The 21,380-nt window shown below is 36.1% G+C and overlaps 1 protein-coding gene and 1 pseudogene across 1 annotated transcript in view; one reads left to right on the forward strand and one right to left on the reverse strand.

Moving 5' to 3' along the window:
• Positions 1 to 21,380, forward strand: part of ZFHX3 (zinc finger homeobox 3) — a 1,295,343-nt gene that overhangs the window by 150,608 nt on the left and 1,123,355 nt on the right. The gene's annotated exons all lie outside the window — the stretch shown is intronic.
• LOC138923583 (large ribosomal subunit protein eL20 pseudogene) lies at positions 4,795 to 5,313 on the reverse strand (annotated as a pseudogene).

Raw genomic sequence — 21,380 nt, forward strand, 5'->3', positions numbered from 1 at the left:
TTATTTTATGTTTTTAGAACTTTTTTCTGGCATCACAGCTGACTACTAGTTACAGTAATGAATCAATTATTCACAAAAGGGAGAAAAACAGGTTCTTAAACCATAAATCACATCCCAATGAAGTTATGAATTTGAAAAGGCTGATTGTGGTTGTGTTCTTCAATATCAGTCCTATGCAGGGCAAAAGAAAATATTAGCAAAGTGACTTTTGGCAATAAATTCAAGTTTCCTGAAAGTGAGTTATAAGTTGCAAGACGTTTTTCTATGTTTTTTACAAAACATTCTTTCATCTGTGGGTAAGAAAGACTCACCCCCATACCAGAGGCATTCTGGCTGCTTTAACTGGCTGAGTCCCTTTTTGTAGGCTCTGCCCGGTGAATCTGGGGTTGTCTTGCAAAGAGAATGTTTCTGAAATTGTAGCTCTCCTTTCTGCTTCTGGGGGGTCGTGCTCATTTCTAGCATTCTCTGAAACTCCTAGTGCATACAGGCCAATAAAAATCTGTTAAGAGAGGAGAGACAATTTGATGTGCAGCTTCTGACTGTCTCAGGCTACTGATAAGTACAGTTGATGGCAGCATTAGACTCTGTTTTAGTTATCTATTGCCCAACACTTTAAAAAATGATCTTTTTCCTCATGATTCTGTGGGTTGACTAGGCTGAGTTGGGTGGTTTTTCGGCCCCTTATGGTGTCAGCTAGGGTTACTCAGTTGGTTGCATTCAGTTAGCATCTTGGTTGGCTAGAAGTTCCAACAAAGCTTCACACAAATGCCTCACCCTTTGCTGGTTCTCCACGTATCCTTTTTACGTGGCTAGCTTGGGCCTCCTTTCAGTATGGTGGCTTCAGGCTATTCAGACTTCTTACCCTGCCACTGGCTTCAAGGGGGAAAACAGCAGCTGCTAAGCCTCTTAAAGCCTAGAACTGCATCTGGCACAGTGTCACTTCCACCTAAATTATGAGAACAACCCAAATTCAAGGGAAGGGAGGTAGACGCCACTTCTCTATGAGGAGAGTGGCTTGCTGATAGAGTGAGGGAAAGAATTGATGGCAGCCATCTTTGGAGAATCACCACCACAGCCTCATTACTCACTTTACATTAGCACTATTTAATTTTATGTTAGATTTTCTTATGTATCTTCAGCTCCCTTTATAAGAACAATCTTACATTCACTTACCAGTTCCAGCCAGTGTTTTCTGGTCCTTTAGGAAAAGTGGTCCTAATTATTCTTAATAGTTGGTACTATATAGTTAGGTCTCACTTATGTGCTCAGTACTGAGTTTAGTTCTTTATGTATATGAGCAAGTCCTTACAATAACCCTGTGAGGGAGATATTATTATGTCTCTCTCTCTATTTTTTTTTTTTTCACTGAGGAAGATTCTCCCTGAGCTAACATCTGTGCCAATCTTCCTCTATTTTGTATGTGGGTCACTGCCACAGCATGGCTGCCAACGAGTGGTGTAGGTCTGCACCTGAGAACTGATCCCAGGCCACTAAAGTGGAGTGTGCTAAACTTAACCACTAAAGTGGAGTGTGCTAAACTTAACCACTAGTCCATGGGGCTAGCCTCTATCTTATTTTTTTTATTTAAAAAAATGGAGACTTTGAGCAAGAGAAAAATTTGCCCACGTTCTCACAGCTTACAAAGTGGTGGAGCCAGCTTTGGAAACTAGAGATTTCTGGCTTCCAAGTTGGTGCTTTTGTGCTGAAACATGGTAGTTTTTCTAGGTTCTTTCTGAAACCTTCATTTAAAACTGCTGTCAAATTCATCTGCAGTACACTTGTTGACTTTCCTGAATTCTACTCACAGAATTTTTCTGAAATAGATGTTCCTGTTCTTGGCATACAGACCAAGACAAAGCTCTCTGAGATGTTTCCGTTACTGGAAACTCCCCCAACCTTTCTGATTTATAGCTTCTCTAAAAGTAGAAACATTTTTTGAGGCTTCTGCAGTTCCTCTATACTGACTGCCCCTTGAAACCTCCTCCCATGTGTACTTACTTCCTACCTGGATTGTGTGAAAGACATTTCCACATCCCTGGGTCTTAACTGTTTTCTTGTTTAATATTAGCATATCTTAATTAGTTTTATCATGGAAGTCTTAGACTGTGGCTGTCCAGACTACAGAGAATGTTTCAGTTGGTTAGATAAATATAAGATTGACTCTTACTAATTTGAGCGTTAGATCCTCATCACGTTCTCTTGTGAACTTTATAGTCCGTTAAATTCTCTTCTACATTCCTTTAGGCCGTTAGTACTTTCTGAGCCTTCCTATATTTCACTTTGATGTTAATATTTTATGTTTCTGGTCATGTATTTACTGCTCACCATCATTAAAAATAGTTAAATAGCTCAATCACAGGCTTTGGATTTTCATTATAACCCTTTAATTCCCTGAAACCTGTTTCTGTGATAAAAATGATAAATATATTTGGAAATTGGCCAGATTTGGATGTTTGCTTAAATATTATAATTCTATTATAATTTTTAAATCATTTTCCAGAGAGGACAAAGAGGTAGAAGTAGAAAATACCATAAGAAAAACATGAAAAGATTGACTTCCTCCCTTTTATACCATGAGTACAAGAGTTGGGCAGTCCTAATGACACCATCTTCTTGTTTCAATGCCAGAGTGAAGATGTTGAGTCCAGGTTAAAATTGGTACTGCATCTTGGACCTGAAACACAGGGCGATCTTCCTAAATATAGCCCTAGTTACCAGCATAGTCTTAGGAGAAGTGTTTGATTCTAAGAAATACAGTTCAGAAATAGAGCCACAAATCTCAATATGTTGTGTTTTCATTTTTACTCAATTCAAAATACTTTGTAATTTGTTTGATTTCTTCCTTTACCCATGGATTACATAGAATTGTATTATTTAGTTTCTAAATATTTGGGGATTTTTCAGGAGATCCTTTTGTTACTGATTTCTAATTTAATTCCATTGTCATCAGAGAACATAATTTGTGTGACTTGAATGCTTTTTAATTTTTTAAGCCATCTTTTATGGCCCCAAATATGGTCTATCTTATGTAGACTGTAGGCATGTGAAATGAATGTATATTCTCTGTTGTTGGGTGGAGTATTCTATGAATGTCAGTTAAATCAAGTTGGTTAATAGTGTTTTTCATGTCTTCTATGGTTTTACCGATTTTCTGTCTATGTGTTCTATCAATTATTGAGATGGATGGAAATCTTAGAAGTATAATTATGGACGTGTCTATTTCTCTTTGCAGTTTTTCACATATTTTGAAGATCTGTTATTTGGTGCATAAAGGTTTATAACTTTTATTTTTATTTTTATTTATCTATTTTTTATTTTTTTTTAAAGATTGGCCCCTGGGCTAACTACTGTTGCCAATCTTTTTTTTTCTGCTTTATCTCCCCAATCCCCGCCCCCCATACACAGTTGTATATCTTAGTTGCAGGTCCTTCTAGTTGTGGGATGTGGGATGCTGCCTCAACGTGGCCTGATGAGCGGTGCCATGTCCGCGCCCAGGATCCGAACCCTGGGCTGCTGCAGTGGAGCGCATGAACTTAACCATTCGGCCACGGAGCCGGCCCCTGGTTTATAACTTCTGTGTCCTCTTGATGAACCAACCTCTTTATCATTATGAAATTACTTTTTTTTTTTTATCCCTGACGATCTTCTTTGCTCTGAAATCTACTTAGTCTGATGTTAAACATAGCCACTCCCACTTTCTTTCAGTTTATGTTACTATAGAATATCTTTTTCCATCTTTTTTACCTTTAATCTTTTTTTTCCATTTACAGCAGCATAGAGTTTGGTATTGCTTTTTTTTACCCCTCCTGATCTGATAATCTTTGCCTTTTAATTGGAGTTTTTAGACAAATTACACTTAATGTGATTATTGATATAATTATATTTGAATCTACCATCTTGCTGTTAGTTTTCTGTATGTCCCTTCTGTTTTATGTTTCCTTTATCCTCTTTTTCTACTTTCTTTTAGATTAATTTAATATTTTTATGCTTCTCTTTTGTCTCCTTCATGGTCTTATTAGCTATAACTGTTGTGTTTTTTTTTTTTTTGTTTCTTTGCAGTTTATATTATACATCTTTAACATATCATAGTTTACCTTCCAGTGATATTTTACACTTATAGTATAAGAACCTTACAATAGTATACTTTTATTTCTCCTTCCTCTCCTAGCCTTTAAGCTATTGTTGTTATACATTTCATTTTTATGTATGTTAAAATCCCTACAATACGTTGCTATTATTTTTGCTTTAAACAGTTGATTATCTTTTAAAGAGATTTAAATTAAAAAAAAATTCTTTATATTTACCTATGTAGTTTCTATTTCCAGTGCTCTTCCTTCTTTTGTGTATGTCCACATTTCCATCTGGTATGATTTTATTCTGTTTGAGGTACTTACTGTACCATTCCTTCTAGTGCAGATCTACTGGTGGTGATTAACTCTTTCAGTTTTTGTATGTCTGGAGAAGGCTTTTATTCATCTTCATTTTTTAATCTATTTTCACTTCCCCCCCCCAGTCAGTACTGTAAAGATATTTTTATACTATTTTCTAGCTTATGTTGTTTCCAATTAGAAATCTGCTGTCCTCTTTATCGTTATTCCTCTGTACATAATATATCTCTCATTTTCCCCTCTGTTTTTCATGTTTTTCTTTTTATCATTGATTTTAAGCAATTTGATTATGATGTGACTTAGTTTTCTTCATATTTCTTGTGCTTTGGGTTCATTGAGCTTCTTGGAATTTTTTTTCCCCAAGAAGTTTATTTGAACAGACCTGAGGATGGAGAGGGCCCCACATCTAAAAGAAGGTGTCGGGCATCTTGGTGGTGAAGGTTGGCTTGTGCTGACGATGCAGGACCCAGTGGGGCAGCAGGAACTTGTTCTTGTAGTTGTGGAACTGCTTGACTGCCCGTAGGTGGCACTTACTGGCCACGATCTCCTCCACCTTCATGATCTGGATGGAGTGGACACTAGCTTGGTGTTGGGCACCCATGTCATGATAACACTGGGTGACAGTGCCCACGGTGGTCAGGTCCCAGTACATTCAGTACATATGGGTGCTGCTATGGGAGTTGTAGTGCAGCCAGTTGCCAAAGTTCTTCACCTGCAGGGAGGATTTCTTGAAGACCTGCCTATGGTAGACAGTTTCCACTGAAGACTTTTTCTTCTTCAGCTTAGACACAAAGCACTAGAAGCAGGACTTGGCAACGACATGATTAGGTGCAAAGATTTGTGTAGTGGTAAAGGGCTGGCATTTGGAGGTAGGGAGTCAGCACCCCACCACCTTGTATTCTGGTAGTATGCCTGAGGTCTTCATAGCTCTCTCTTCACTCTTACCGCCATCCACAAAAGGGCTTATAGTTTTCATCAAATTTGGAAAAATTTCAGCCATTATTTCATCAAATGTTTATTGCCTCGCCATCCTTCAGGGATGTCAACTACATTATATTTGGTCATTTGAGGTCATCTCATGGTTCACTGATGCTTTGTTCATTTTTTTCCTGTCTTTTTTCTATCTGTGTTTCATTTTGCATAGTTTCTATTGCTATGTCTTATATTTTACTAATCTTGTCTTCTGCTTTGTCTTAACTCCTGTTGATTCTATATAGTATATTTTTCATCTCACACATTGTAGTTTCATCTCTAGAAGCTCATTTTGTGTCTTTTTTTATATCTTCCATGTCTTCCTATAATATGTTCAGTCTTTATCATTTTCCTTTATAATTGTCAGTTTTTGATTTTTATATTTTGAAGCTATATTGTATTAGGAATGTACATGTTAATACCTTGTGTGCACGTGTGTGTGTGTGTGTGTGTGTGTGTATAGTCTTCTTGTGGATTTTTTCTTTTATTCCTTAAAGCTTTGTGCTTTAACTTCTACTTTGGCACTAAAATTACTAAAAAATCACTAATATTGCTATACTACTAGTTTTCTTCCAGGTAGTATTTAGTATTTACCTGGAAAATCTTTTCCCATATTTTTATTTTCAATCTTTCAAGATGCTTTTTTTTTTAGGTGTATCGTTTGTAAGCACCATAGAACTGGATTATAATTTTAATCTTATAATTAGTCTTTGAATTAGAAAGTTTAACCTGTTTACAGAGTTTTGCTCTTAGCCATCACAAGGAATCAGAGAGGAAGTTATAAAAATAGCTAACAAGGGGGGAAGCATAGGTGTTTAGGAACTCTTACAAGGCTTTGGTCGTGGGTTCTAATTTTAATGTTTTCTCATATACATTATGAGACTACCTTTCTCATATAGAGGCTGGAATTCCAATAGCTTCCATCCAATCATCTTTCTTCTTGGCACATAGATTTGAAGATGCTGATAGAGAAAAATGACCTTACTTTCCTAATGTGGGGACCATGCAGTACTCAAGATACTCTACAAGCCTCTTGTCCACGCCAGAATAGGTCTCTTAAAGCATTTATGCATGGTATTATTTTGGGTTTTGCTTGAAAGTTAATTTTAAGCATTGCCAATCTTAAAAAAAAAAAAACGCAACTATTTCTTAGTGTGTAGATTTTCTAATCGTCTCCATATTCTTTAGTTTATGAAGTTGCTCCTTTGGCCATTCCTTTTAAGATGGTCATACACCAAGTTTACTTGATCAGTGTTGAGGTGAATTTTTCTTTAAATTCTAATAGACTATACACTGTTCAGGGTCATTTATAATGAAAACAAGGTAGCATGCCTATTACATAAAAATAAAATAATTGTTTTTGTGAAATGAATTGGAAGATGTGGCATAATTAGACAGTGGGCATTTGTATTCTCCTATTATCACTTTAGAGCTGCAAAAAAATGGAAGTAATTTATTTCATCGTGGTAATGCTCCTTCTTTCTGGTCCAACAATTTATCAGAAATGTTAATCCAGCAAGCAGTGAGTCGGGAGGGTTGGAGGAGAGGAGAGAGGGGATTTAAAATTAGCCTGGAAATATTGCACAACTCATTAAAAATGTAATCATGCGTAAAATGAGATCAATGAAAATTTATCTAAAAGTGCAAGGAAAAGGCATTTTCTAGTATGATACTGGATTTAATAGACTGGATTTTAATTTAGTCAGTTTGCTACAAAAAAATCCCTCCAGGCTAAATAAAACAGTTTTCCCTCCCAGTTATTGTCCAGACAGCTAATTTTCAGACCCCTTACTTCTGATACTCAATCTTATCTCTTGCTGGATACGGGTTTCAGTATATTGCAGAATTTGTTTTCTTTACATTTTCCATTACTGCTTTCATTTGCATGATAAATGATTAGAAGTAGAAACAGGGGGGAAAAAAACCTCATGCTGAATGTTTCTTTATTAATTTTGTTTAAATTAGAGTAACTTTCTTATCCTTCCCCCTCCTGTTTAATAACCAGTATATTTGAGAATTATTTCACTATTTTGTTTTACAGCTAGAGAAATGGATTATACATTTTTTTACCTTGCACTTTCTTCATGTAATATTTTATTTTGTTCTTGTGTTGGTAGTTTACATTTTTGTTCCTGTTTTGCACTGTTAATGATACTGATGAGTTTTTCTCTTTAAAGAGACCCTTGTGTTTAAGGCTGAGTCCAAGGTACAGGGGTTTAAAATATGTTGACACTGATGAACTTAAGAGCTTTAAAGATTTATTTTGCAGATGGTACCATCACAATTCTTAAACAATGAATAGAGTTTGTAAAATGAGACTTCATTTATGAATTCTGCCCCCTTTATCCTCGTTGTTTTTCTAGTCTGATAATTTACAAATGTGAAATGATGTAACTAACTAAGCACATTAATGAAAATAATCTAATGCCTTCCTTTCCCCTCAGGTTCTAAATGAAAAGAAGCTAACTTTATCAATAAAAACCTGCCTGGACAAAATTTGCCTGAGCAAAAATTACTATACAAGCTGAATGATGGTTCCTGCAAAATTTGTCTGCAAGAGAAGAATCCTATATGATCATTTTGGAGTCATTTACATAGATTACTTTCCTTTTTCTATTACGCAAATTTTAGGTAAATACTCTTTTGTTGTAAAAACAAAAATTTAAACAGTACGCTTAATTTAATGTTTCTTTGATCATTCTGCCTATCCTACTCCCTTCCCTAAAAGTAACATGCTGGTCAGCAGCTATCCTTCCTGACATTTTCTCTGTAAAATAGATATGTACCTGTAGAAATATAGTAATTCTAATTTGTGTTAAATTGTTCTAACATAAAAGGCATCATACCATTTTAATTTTTCTGTATTTTTCTTACTTTACTTAACATTGTGTCTTGGAAATTTTTCCGTATGAACACATATAGCTCTACTTCATTCTGTTGAACTGTTGCATAGTCTTCCGTAGCATGGAGCTAGAAAGATTTGGAAAGAATCTAAGTATCCATCAATAGGGGGATGTTAACCATGACAAACAAGGGTGCAGTGAAAACATTTGTGCATACCTCTGTGCACAGTAGGAATGTTTCTTTGGGGAAGATAACAAGAAGTAGGAAAGCAGGGTCAATGAGTTCATTTAAATTTTCCTGAGTACTCTTTTACCTAAATCCCACGGGTTTTACAAGGGTCTCATTGTCATTCATTTCTAAATAGTTTGTAAGTTCTATATTGATTTTTCTCTTAAACATAAGAGTTCTTCTCAAGGGGATTTTAAAGTTTCTAAGTCTATGGATTTTTTTTGGCTATCTTTTTGATGATGGATCTAATTTTATTTCATTCTGATCAATGAATATGGCATACATGATTTCTGCTTTACGGGAGTCGATGAGATTTTTCTTTATGACTTAATATATCATCAATTTTCTTTGTGAGTGTCCCCATTTGAGAAGAATGTTCTTTAATGTGTTCAATGTTATATTTTATTTCTATTAGCTCAAACTTGTTAATTAGGTTATTCAAATATTTTATATTCTTACTTTTTGTTCATCTATTTTATCTGCTGGTTCCTGAAAGCTCTGTTGTTAGACATGCCCAAAAGTTCATGGGTTACATCTTATTGGCGAATATCCTTTTTTGTCTTTTTAGTGCATTTTTTCTCTCATAAAATTTTTTCTCTTTTCTTGATACTAACAATTGCTTCCTATATCTTTTCTTATACTGTTATCTCCACTCCTTCTGTGTTGCCTTATTTTAGATATGTGTTTTAAATATAACATGTCGGTTTTCTGTTGAGATATGAAAGTTTCTATTTAAAAATAGTTGATCCTTCACCCGGATTATTGTTACCGTGTGCTTGGACTTATATTATTTATGTTTTTGGTTTGTTTTTCTCTTATACTATGCCTTTTTTGTTTCCCCTCTTTCTGCCTATTTTTGGTTGATCAGACTTTTTATTCCCTTCTGTCCCCTCCACTGGTGGTTTGTAAGTTATACCTCCTGTTTCTATTCTTCTAGTAGTTACACTTATAGTTTTAAGATACATCTTGATTGTATCTTTCCACCATTGGAAATGTCTGTGTTTCCACCTCTATCCTGTGAAAACCTTGATGTATTTTTATTTCCATCACTTTCCACCTTCTCAAGTCTTCAGTTCCAAAATGTTAACACTTTTTTCTTTGAAATCAATATTTATTTGAATTTAATTAGTTTTACTGGTTTCTTTGCTCGCTCTTGCTTTTGATATCCAGTCTCTCTCTCTGATTCTTGTTTTGTTTCGTTTTTTTCCTAGAGTACATTCTGGAGACATCTTTGTTAAGAGTTCGTATACAGTAAACCGAATGCTTGTGTGTTTGAAAATGTCCTTATTTTGAAAATTAATTAGACCTTCTGTACAATTTTAGGTTCAAATCCTTTTCTTTTAGACCATTAGTGATATTATTCCATCAGAAATCTGAAGTCAATTTCATTCTTATATCCTTTAGGTCATATGTTTGTATTATTTTCTCTCTGGAACATTTCAATTTTTAAAAAATTATAGGTAATACATTTACCTGATTCACAAATACAAATCATAAAAAGTCGCACTCAGAATTCTTGCTCCCACCTCTATTCCGTTCTTCGTGTTCTCCCCTCCATAGTAACAATTTATATTAGATTCCTGTTTATCTTTTCTGAATATTTTTATTTAAAGGAAAGCAAATGCAAATGTATATTTCTGTTTCCCCTCTTTGTTACAGAAAATGTAGCATACTACGTAATCTGCTTTACATCTTACTTTTTTCAACAATGCATAAGCTGGAGATCTTTCTGCTTCAGTAAGTAGAGATATTCCTCATCCTTTTATTCAATTACATAGTATTTAATTAGGTGGATGTATCCATAGTTTCTTCAACCAATGCGCTGTTCATGGACAGTTGGATCATTTCCAATTTTTTGCTATTACAAATGATGCTGTAATGAATAATCTTCTACATATGCTATTTTATATGCATGCAGATATATCTTTGAGATAGATTCCCAGAAGTAGGATTGCTGGGTCAAAGGGTAGATTCATCAGTATTTTTGGTGGAGATAGCCAGATTCTTCTCCATGCGAGTTGTGCCATTTCACTTTCTCACTAGCAATGTACTGTCCATGCCTGTTTCACTCCAGCCTCAAGAGTGTTGTCAAAATTGTAATTTTTGCCAATCTGATAGGTGATAAATGGTATCTCAGTGTAGTTTTATTTATTTAAAGATTGGCACCTGAGCTAATAACTGTTGCCAATCTTCTTTTTTTTTCTTTACCTTCTTCTCCCCAAAGCACCCCAGTACATAGTTGTATATTCTAGTTGTAGGTCCTTCCAGTTGTGCTATGTGGGACATCTCCTCAGCACGGCCTGATGAATGGTGCCATGTCCGTGCCCAGGATCCGAACTGGTGAAACCCTGGGCTGCCGAAGCAGAGTGTGCGGACTTAATCACTTGGCCGCGGGGCCAGCCCCCTCATTGTAGTTTTGATTTACCTTTATCTTACTGTAAGCAAGGTTGAGACTTTTTTCATAAGCTTAATGGCCATTTGTGTGTATATATGTATTTTTTTTTCTTTTTTCTTTATTTTTTTGCTGAGGGCTGTCAGGTTATGTCCTTTGTCCATTTTTATTTTGGATTGTTGGTCATTTTGTTCTGAATTCTAGGTAATTTTTATAATTTAGGGAGATCAGTCTTTGTAATATAAATTATAATTCTCCCCCCCTCTCAAGTTAGTCACTTGACTTTTTATTTGGATAATAGTGTTTTTTGGCATTCAGAAGGTTTAGATTCTTATTCAGTCAAATTTACCAATTTTATGTTGCTTCTGGATTCTGAAGTCTAACTTATAAAGGACTTCACCACTCCCTTTTAAATGTATTTCTAGTACTTCATTTTTTACCTTGAAAACTTTAATCCTTTTGGAGTTTATACTTATGTACAATGTGAAGTAGGGAACCGACTTTATCTTCTTCCCAGACTGCTACCTAGCTGTCCTAACAATTATTAAAAAGTCCTTCATCTCAGTGATTTGAGATGTCATCTTTATTATATACTAAATTCCTGTACATTTTGATCTATTTTTGAACATTCTGTTCTGTTCCACTGGCTTGTCTGTCTCTTCAGTCACCATTGTACGCTTTAGTTGGTGTGTTTTAGTTGCTGGTAAGTCTATTCTTCCGTCATTTCTCTCCTTTTTCAGACTTTTCCTGGCTATTTTAAAATTTATTTTTCCATATGAATTTTAGCATCAGTTTGTCTAGTTCTAGGGAAAAAACCTCATTGGTATTTTATTGGATTGCATTGAATTAAATTAGCAAGAATTGACTTTGAGTCTTCCTTTCCAAGAATAGAGTGTCTCTTTTTCATTCTACTTTTTATCCTGTGGTAATAGTTCAATTTTCCTCCTATCCTTTGGTTTTACACATTTCTTGTTAAGCTTGTTCCTAGCTGTAAATAGGATCTTTCCTTCCATTGTATCTTCAAACTGTTGTTTCATTATATAAAGGGTATTGATTTCTTTTTAATTAATTTTACATACTACTATCTTACTGAATTATCTTATGTTTTGTAATGGTTTTTCAGTTGATTTATTCGGTTTATGGGTACAAAATCATATCATCTCAAAATAGAGATAGCTTTGCCTCTTTCCAATCTTATGCCTCTAATTTCTTTCTATGATCTAAATTGTGTTGGTTAAATACAATATTAAATATAGCAATGACCGTGAGCATCTTTATGCCTAATTTTAGCATGAGTGCTTCCAGTGTTTCTCCATTATATCAGAAGCTGACCTCTGGGCTGACTGTGTGTGTGTATGTATATGTGCACACTTATGCATGCACTTGTCCACCCAGATCCCCCCAGCTGCCCCAGAGGTCGCCCGCAGACACTCCCCATCCATACTGCAAGCTTACTGCCTGTCTCTGCTTGAGCACATTCTCTAGCTGTGGGAGAGTGTTCTTGGCCCTTGCGCACACCGGACTGGGTATCCTGTAGAGCTATTGCCTCCAGGAGTGATACCCCAACCAATGAGCTTTTCAAGTCAATGGGTGAGAACTCCAGCTTCTTCAGCCTCTGGAGAACAATTCAGAGGTGTGTTCCGCATAGTCTCTCAGAATACTATATTCCAGAAGGTTTGGGAAAAGGAGAGGATAGGAGAGGCTAGCCATCATTGTTGCCCAGTGTCTGGCATATGGTAAACACTTTGCATATTCTTTATGTGGAGAGGCTGCATAGGGCTAGATTAGAGGAAGACATGGCTCTAATCTTATCCTGAATGGCCCTGGGTGACCAGCTGTGTTGAGTCTTGGATAGTCTCGGGAAGAGTTGATCTAAGAAGAGATGGAGAGGAACCCCTAGAGATGCTCTCAAATCAAAGTATCTTTTGGAGCATATGTATAGGCAGTGCTCATAATGGAAGCAGAGCTTTAACTGGAATCTTTTAGGACTTCTTTCTTATTTTGACATTCTGAAAATTTGCTACGGTTTGTTGATTATCTCCTCTACCCATCCTTCTCTTTTCTTTTCTTCTTTCACTCCTATTAGACAAATTTAGAATTTCTGGATCTATCCTTCAAATATCTACTTTTCTTCCTTAATTTCTATAGCTTTCATGCTGTGTCTTAGGAGAATTGTTTGGCTGTATTTTCCAGTTGACTTTTAATTTTCAGCTTCATCCATTTTGCTTTTTAGATCTTGTACTGAAGTTTTAGTTTCAGAGACTTTTTTAAAAGTCATTTTTTTTAAAGAGCAGTTTTAGGTTCACAGCAAAAATTAGAGAAAAGTACGTCAATTTCTCATATATCTCTTACCCCTCACACATGCATGGCTTCCCCTATTATCAACATCACTCATCAGAATGGTACATTTGTTACACTTGATGAACCTACACTGGCACATGATAATCACTCAAAGTTCATAGTTTGCCTTAGGGTTCATTCTTGGTGTTGTATATTCTGTGAAAGTGGACAAATGTATAATGACGTGTCCATCATTATAATATCATACGGAGTATTTTCACTGCCCTAAAAATCCTCTGTGATCCACCTACTTATCATCCCACCCCCAGCCTCTGGCAACCACTGATCTTTTTATTGTCTTCATAGTTTTGCCTTTTCCAGAATATCATATAAGTGGAATCATACAGTATGTTGCTTTTTCAGATTGGTTTCTTTTACTTAGTAATATGCATTTAAGCTCCCTCCATGTTTTTTTCATGGCCTGATAGCTCATTTCTTTTCAGTGCTGAATAATATTTCATTGTCTGGATGTATCACAGTTTATTTGTCCATTCACCTACTGAAGCACATCCTGGTTTCTTCCAAGTTTTGGCAATTGTGAATAAAGCTTCTATAAATATCATGTGCAGGTTTTTCTGTGGACATGTTTTCAACTCTTTTGGCTATGTACCAAGGAATACAATTGCAGGTTTGTATGGTAAAGTATGTTTAGTTTTGTAAGAAACTGTCAAATTGTCTTCCAAAGTGGTTGCACTATTTTGCATTCCCATCAGCAGTGAATGAGAGTTCATGTTGTTCCACATCCTCACCAGCATTGGGTGTTGTTAGTGTTCTGGATTTTGGCCATTTTGTTAGGTGTATAGAGGTATTTCCTTGCTGTTTTAATTTCTCTTTCCCTGATGACATATGATGTAGAGCATCTTTTCATATGCTTATTTGCCATCTATATATCTTGTTTGGAGAGCTGTCTGTTAAGGTCTTTTGCTCAAATTTTAATCAGGTTGTCTTTTTTCTCATTGTTGACTTTTAAGAGTTCTTCATATATTTTGGATAACAGTCCTTTATCAAATGTGTATTTTGCAAATATTTTCTGCTTGTCTATGGCTTGTCTTCTCATTTTCTTGATATTATCTTTGGCAGAGCAGAGGTTTTTAATTTTAATGAAGTCCGGCTTATCAATTACTTATTTCCTGAATTGTGTCTTTGGTGTATCTAAAAAGCCTAGATGACTTAAGGTCATCCAGGTTTTCTCCTATGTTATCTTCTAGGAGTTTTATAATTTCACATTTTACATTTAGATCTATGATCCATTTTGAGTTAATTTTTGTGAAAGGTATAAGGTCTGTGTCTATATTAATTTTTTTTGAATGTGGTTGTCCAGTTGTTACAGTACCATTTGTTGAAGACATTATCTTTGCTCTATTGTATTGCCTTTGCTCATTTGTCAAAGATCAGTTGACTATATTTATGTGGGTCTATTTTAGGACTCTCTATTTCTGTTCCAGTGATCTATTTGTCTCATTGGCAATTTTTGTTTGTTTGTTTATCTTATCTCTAATTTATTTTTCCTCATAATTGCCTACTCTTGTTTTATGGATGCAATGTTCTGTCATGTGTATATATATGTGTATATATACACATATATACATTTATAAATGTGTGTATATATATATATATTTGTCATAGCTTGATTGAGACATAACTCACATACCAAAAAATTCACCCTTTTAAAGTGTACAATTCAGTAGTTTTTAGTATATTTACTGAGCAATGCAACTACCACCACTATCTAATTCCAGAACATTTTCATCAGTCTAGAAAAAGAATCCTGGAGTAGTCACTCCCCATTTTACTCTTCACACAGCTCCTGACAACCACAAATTTACTTTCTGTCTCAATAGATTTGCCTGTTGTGGACATTTCATATAAATGGCATCATACAACATGTAGCCTTTTGTGTCTGGCTTCTTTCACTTAGCATAATGTTTTCAAGGCTCATCCATGTTGCAGTATGTATCAGAACTTCATTCCTTTTTATTGCTGAACAGTATTCCATTTTATGGATATACCACATTTCATTTATCCATTCATCAGCTGATAGACATTTGGCTATTATGAATAATGTTGCTATGAACGTTCATGTATAAGTTTTTGTGTGGACACGTTTTCAATTCTCTTGGGTATACACCTCAGAGTGGAAGTGCTGGGTCATATGGTACCTGTAATTTTAACATTTTGAGGAACTGTCAAACTATTTTACAGAGTGGCCACACAATTTTACTATCCCACAGCAATGTATGAGGGTTTCAACTTCTTCATGTGTCAGTTCTTCTTCTGTTTCATACTTTTCCTTTGTGGTGTTGGTTTTCCTAAAATGTTCAGTGATTCTTGGTTGCATATTTTTCTTTGTATTGGAGATTTCCTGGTTTTTGTTGTATACAGTTAAGTTTGGGTGGTTTATTATGCAGCAATAGATAAGTGTAACATATATATACTCTTAAACCACAGTTAACCAGAATGCTCAGAAAACAGAAATGAATCTTCCTAATTAAAAAAAAATACAACAACCAAAAACAAAAACAAAAAACCCAAAAAAGACCAAACTCATTTTGCTTAAATTCTTATGGTTAGAATTCTTTAAAGACAAGAAATATATGAGCTTATGTTCTTGCTTTAGAAAGTATACTTAGAATGTAATATAATACTGGATTCTTGGGAGTTTCAAATATTAAATTTTATTGTCGCATCTGTGAGTATAGGTGATGCAGGTTGGAGATTGGGGTGTTTTTAGAAGTTACTTTACTGAATGGGCTGTGTGATCTCCCGGCAGTTCCTTGAGCATGTTGAGCCCCTCCTATGTCCCAGCATCTTCCATGCTTATCTCTCTGTTTGGAATGCTCCTGGCTACTTTTTGTGTCTTGATTCCAGGAGGCTTCCTTTGATATAGAACCAAAGTCAGTGCTGAGAGTATGGAGGGCAGGTCTAGGCTTCAGGGAGAGGAACTGTTAAGAAGCAGTCATGGTGTCTGGGCCTCAAACAGGCATTCTGGAGACAAGGTGGTGATCAGTGTAGAAGGTTGTGCAAGGCTGAAGATCAGTCCAACCACCTGGACAAACATGGCAGAACTTAGGAGTGAAGACTCTAGACTGCGTGTACCTGGGTCTGAAAGTGACACCTGACCCAAGGGAGCTCAAGATTAGGAAAGTAAAGTGAATTACAAATACAACTGACTGTGGACCTGCACCTAAGCTGCAAATCCTGAATGGGCTATACCTGACTTGGTGAATTTGTCTTCCATGTGCATAAGATGGAGGTGATACCCCTCTGGCCCTGCAGTGATGACAATGCTCTATATCAAGGCTATCAGAAATAGAGAGGTATTGTAAATTTGTTCTTTCTCAAAAGTATTCACTGTTTCTTAGCAATGATGGAAAAATCTTCCAATAATTTGAGAATTTACTTTCCAGGATCAATGGTGCCTTTTTTGAGTTTTCATTGCCCTTGGAAATGTGTTCTTTAGCTAATTTATAGATAGTAGCTTTTAATGTACTTTAAATAATGGAATTTGAGTATGTGCCTAGGCTGTAAGAATATAATAAATGTTTTCCAGGTGTTTCAAAGTTTAATCAAATAGTCACCAAATAATTAGAATAGGTAGCAGTCAGAGTAATATGGTTTCTAAATTATTTAGGGCCTACTGGTTTTAAAAAATTTAAGAGTACTAAGTTAAAAATTTTACTAAGTGATGCATAGGGTAGTATTGTAAAAATATTTCATAAAACTAATTTGATAGGCAAACTATTAAGATCTAGGCTTTGGTGAACATCTGAGCCCATCGAATTTGACATTCATGCTATTTCAAAGTTGGGCTGTTCCTACCAATCACCTTTAATGCCTCTCCTTGGTAATGGCTCTCCCTTCACTATCCTCTCACACATCGTAATAACCTCATTTATATCCATTTTGAACCATCTTTCTCCAGTAAGCATTACTTCCAATCTTCCCTCATAGTGGAAATCTCTGGATTTCCCTATTCCAGTCTTGTCACACAGCTTTTCCGTTTCACTTTCTGTAAGGTAGTTCCAAGATGGGTCTCAAAAAATTGGTGTGCAAGTAAACAATTTCCTGCTCAGGAGTCCTACATTCCTATTCTACTCTGAACCACAGGATAGACACAGTAGCTCACATTTGTTTCATGGAAGCTCAATCACATATCTTTAACTACGCTTCCCACTATGAGGTTTTCTGCATAAACCCATATGTTATTTTCCCCCCCAGAGTAAGTACTTCCTTTTTGGTCAGGAAATCCTAATTTTATGGCAAGTTAATGCCACAAGACCTTTAATATTACTCTATAAAAATAAAAATATTTCTTCAATGGTGGAGTTCCTTGTGGTTTCTCCAGGAATATGTAATTGCAGCACATTTTTTTTACTTTAGATCATTTATACTCCATAATAATTGTTGAACAAAATGGATTCCTTTGTTTTGTGGGTTAATAATTTCTTTTTCTCCTCCATAATGTTTTATTCCAGTGGTTGTCTTTTAATGTCTCATTAGAGATACTCCATAACACATGTCTCTATATGGCTGACCTCTCAGAATCTGAGTACTTTGGATCTGTAATACAGGAAAATAGGAATCATGCCTTTCAATATCACTTATGGCCTTTAGCATTTGACCTAAGAGCTGGCAAAGTGCTTTGGGATTTTTGGAGAACAGGCACTTCATAATGAATGTGTGGAGTCATTATTGTCATCTCTTGATCTCTTTAATGTTACCGTGAACATCAGTGCAGATTATGTCCACTGCTTTCCCCATCTGTTCTCCACATTATCTCCTTAACCGTTCGCTTGGATGGGCGACATGGGATTTGCCTTCATGGCACTGTGTACTGGTTTTTATTTCTCTATCAGCCCATCTTTCTCCAGATGGATTGTGATCTCACCGCTTGTTAAGGTCTCCAGATTCAGGTTACTGTTATAGTTAGATTTACTAATGATTACCGATCTGTAATATTCTTGTTCCCTAGACGAATGAGAAATAAATTTTGCCACATTGTGCAATTGTTTAAAGACAAAGCATACAGCGTTTAGTGGCAAGGCTTTTTTGTTCTTACATGGGACAATGTATTATGTGTACACATAATTTGGATACTTTGTAGAAAACGTGTTGGTGACCTATCAACAATGAAGGATGGGGTCAGGGACAGAGGAATTTATTTTTTAGAAAACAGATTGCTGAAATTTTTTTCCACTGCTAGAGTTAGGAATGTAAATACTCCTACGTAGTTCCTTCTATAGCAATTCTATCAACACATTTTCTTTTGGTGGAAAAAGATCCCCATTGGCTCTCTAAGACTTTAATTATGTTTCTAAACCGAGACGCAGGATCCTGAGCAGGCAAAAACAGCAATACCTACTACAAATGGTAACTCGGAAGAGTCAGATGATTTTCCTGGAGCACAGAAAAAAGCTGCTCTATATATAAAGGAAAGCAAAGCATAGAAGAAATGCTTGATCTTTTTAGTTATAGTATTGCCTTATGGAGTAGCCAGAACTGATTCTTTAATTATGATGTATTTTATTCTTGATAACTTAATATATTAAAAATAATGGCTCTTTATGTTCAAATATTTAATTTTTGCTCCAGAATACTAAAAGAAATCTAATTTATTTAGTATTCAAGGAGAAGTGATTAGCTACATGCCAAATCTTGAAATGACTTACTGCCTTAATTGTGATAGGCCTTTGAATCTTTTATTTTTCAGTAGAGAAGTCTCTAAGGCACATAACTTTACTCCCCAGACATAAATAGTTTGGACTTCTTCGAAGCAAATTTTGTGTTTGCTGCTATTTGACTTTGAAGTGAAGAAGGTGAGGCCAATATGGAGAGGGAAAGAACTGACATTTGCAAATTGAGCTGCTGAGAGCTGAACTTAAAGTTCATCTGTGAATGCAATTTCCTTGTAATAGTGTCTCGATACACAAACATTATTGAGATTGACTCTCTCCTGGATTTGGAGGCTGATATGCATTTGGTGAAAGGACGTAAAAGAGAGCGAAATATCATCATCTAGCACTGACCCCAGTTAGTGTCCTCCCCTCACCAGCAGAGGGAGGTAGGTTTGCTTTTTCTGGTGTTCAGAGGGTGTAGGTAAGAATCTGACTTCTTGGTATAAGGAATCATTTCTGATTTACAGGTAGCAACCACTGTACGACTTAGGGAGGAGGAAATTTCCAGGTGAACAGGGCTGCCAGAATGGGGAGGACAGTTCCTTCCAATATAATAGAATCATGGAATCACAGAATCTTAGAGGTGAGAAGGATTTTTGAGATCATCTGGTCCCACCTGTCATTTCATACAAGAAGAGAGTGAGTTGTTTAGAGGTGGTGTGACTTATGCAGGGTAGTTTTTGGTCAATGTGAGTGGCAGATAGTGAAATGGGGAAAGTATGACCTTCAGAGGCAGACAGACCAGTGTACAGTTTCCATTCTTCCACTAAATGTGAAGACTTGAGCCAGTTACTTAACATCCAAGTCCTTCTGACATTAAATGGTTTAGGAGGGCATTAACAGTGATGATGTAGGTAAAGCAGCTACTAGAGTTCCTGGCGCATAGTGTATGCTCAGGAACTGCTAATAGGCTTTTCCCACACTGGGGAATACCTAATCAAGGAATCTAAATTCTTTTAGTTGAAATTATTTCATCTCTATCTTGAAGTGCCCTAGAGAGCCTTCACTTTATAAAACCTAGCACAATGTCATCGATTAGTGCCAACAATCCAGTCATATTTTGTTGATTTGATTTCTTTGAAACCAACCCTTCTTCCTGAAGCAGGGGGGCAGGTCTGAATTCGTACTTACTGAGTAATATTAGGTGCTTTGTGTATTAAACAAACCTATCCCTGTGAACATTTCACATTCCAACATGGAAGTGAACACACATATAAATACAGACAAATATAGCCACATGTAGCACAAAGAGATTCCAGAGCTTGATCTGGCCTGCCCTCCTCTGTAACACCTGTCTACCCCCCACCCTCATTACCAGGTTCCTGCCTCACTGGTCTTCAGGACATTCCTCCAAAAGATCAAATTAGTTTCTGCTCTGCAACGTTGGCCCTGGATGTTCCCTCTGCCTGGAACACTTTCCCCATCCTGCTTGGCTCCATCTTGTCATCAGATTTTTTTCAGAGTCTTTTGCTGATCAGCTGATCTGAGATGGCCCTAATCTTTCTCTATCACGTTAAGCTCTTACATTTTCATTAGAGCACTTGTAATTTATTTATTGCTCATTTATTTATTTATTGTATATTGTCGTGTTTCCTCCCACTGAATATTGACTACATAGTGACTACACAGTTAACATAGTTAACTCTGTTATGTAAAGAACTACCTAGTGACTATGTAGTTCTCTCTGTTGTTCCCTACTGCATAATCAGTGCCTAAAGCAGTGCCCAGCACAGGTAGATATTCAATAAATATTCATTGGATGAATGAAGGGTGAATTTGAACAACCCATAGAGGCAGTATTGTGCATTATGGGAAGAGGTCTGGACCAGTATTCTAAGCTACTTTTACTCTAGACTATGTGATTTTGGGAGAGAATTCCACCTTTTGGATCTTGATTGCTTTTCTGATTAAATAAGGAGGTTAAACTAGATTCCATAAGGTTTCTTCAGCTCTTCCATTCTGTGATTCTATGTCTTTCTTCCATGCTAGACAATTTATGGGGTTCAGGATACACTACCCCAAAGTATGGCACCTTGGCATAGAGGCTATTTTAAGCTGAAGGAATTTGAGAAACAGCAGGTGCAGGAAGGACTTTCTAGCCTCCCCCTTCTTCCGTGAAGCAGGTCATGGACCCTCATGTGAGAGGTGCCCTTCCTATACCCAGAGGAAAAGAGCACCCTTATCTCTGAAGATAGATGAGTCCAAACTAACAGGCCTTGCTAAGTTTCCCCCAGTTGACTCCCTTTAGCTCATGGCATTTTGTGCTATCATATTTTTCCATGATTTTCCACTTTTTATCAAACCTACTATAAAAACACTCAGGCTTAATCACCTCTTCAGCTCTTCATTTCCTTTGAAGTCTCCAGTGTAATGCAAAACTTACATGAAATAAATTTGTATGCTTTTATCTTCTTAATTTGTCTCTGTCAGTTTAATTTTCAGGCCCAGGAGGAAAAGTTTTCCTCTCCTACACAATCTAATAAGAATTTACTCTTATAAGTAAAGGTGATCTTGTAGGTGGCTTCTGTGTATCTAAGCACA

This window comes from Equus caballus, chromosome 3 (genome assembly GCF_041296265.1).
Source record: "Equus caballus isolate H_3958 breed thoroughbred chromosome 3, TB-T2T, whole genome shotgun sequence".
Lineage (NCBI taxonomy): Eukaryota > Metazoa > Chordata > Mammalia > Perissodactyla > Equidae > Equus > Equus caballus.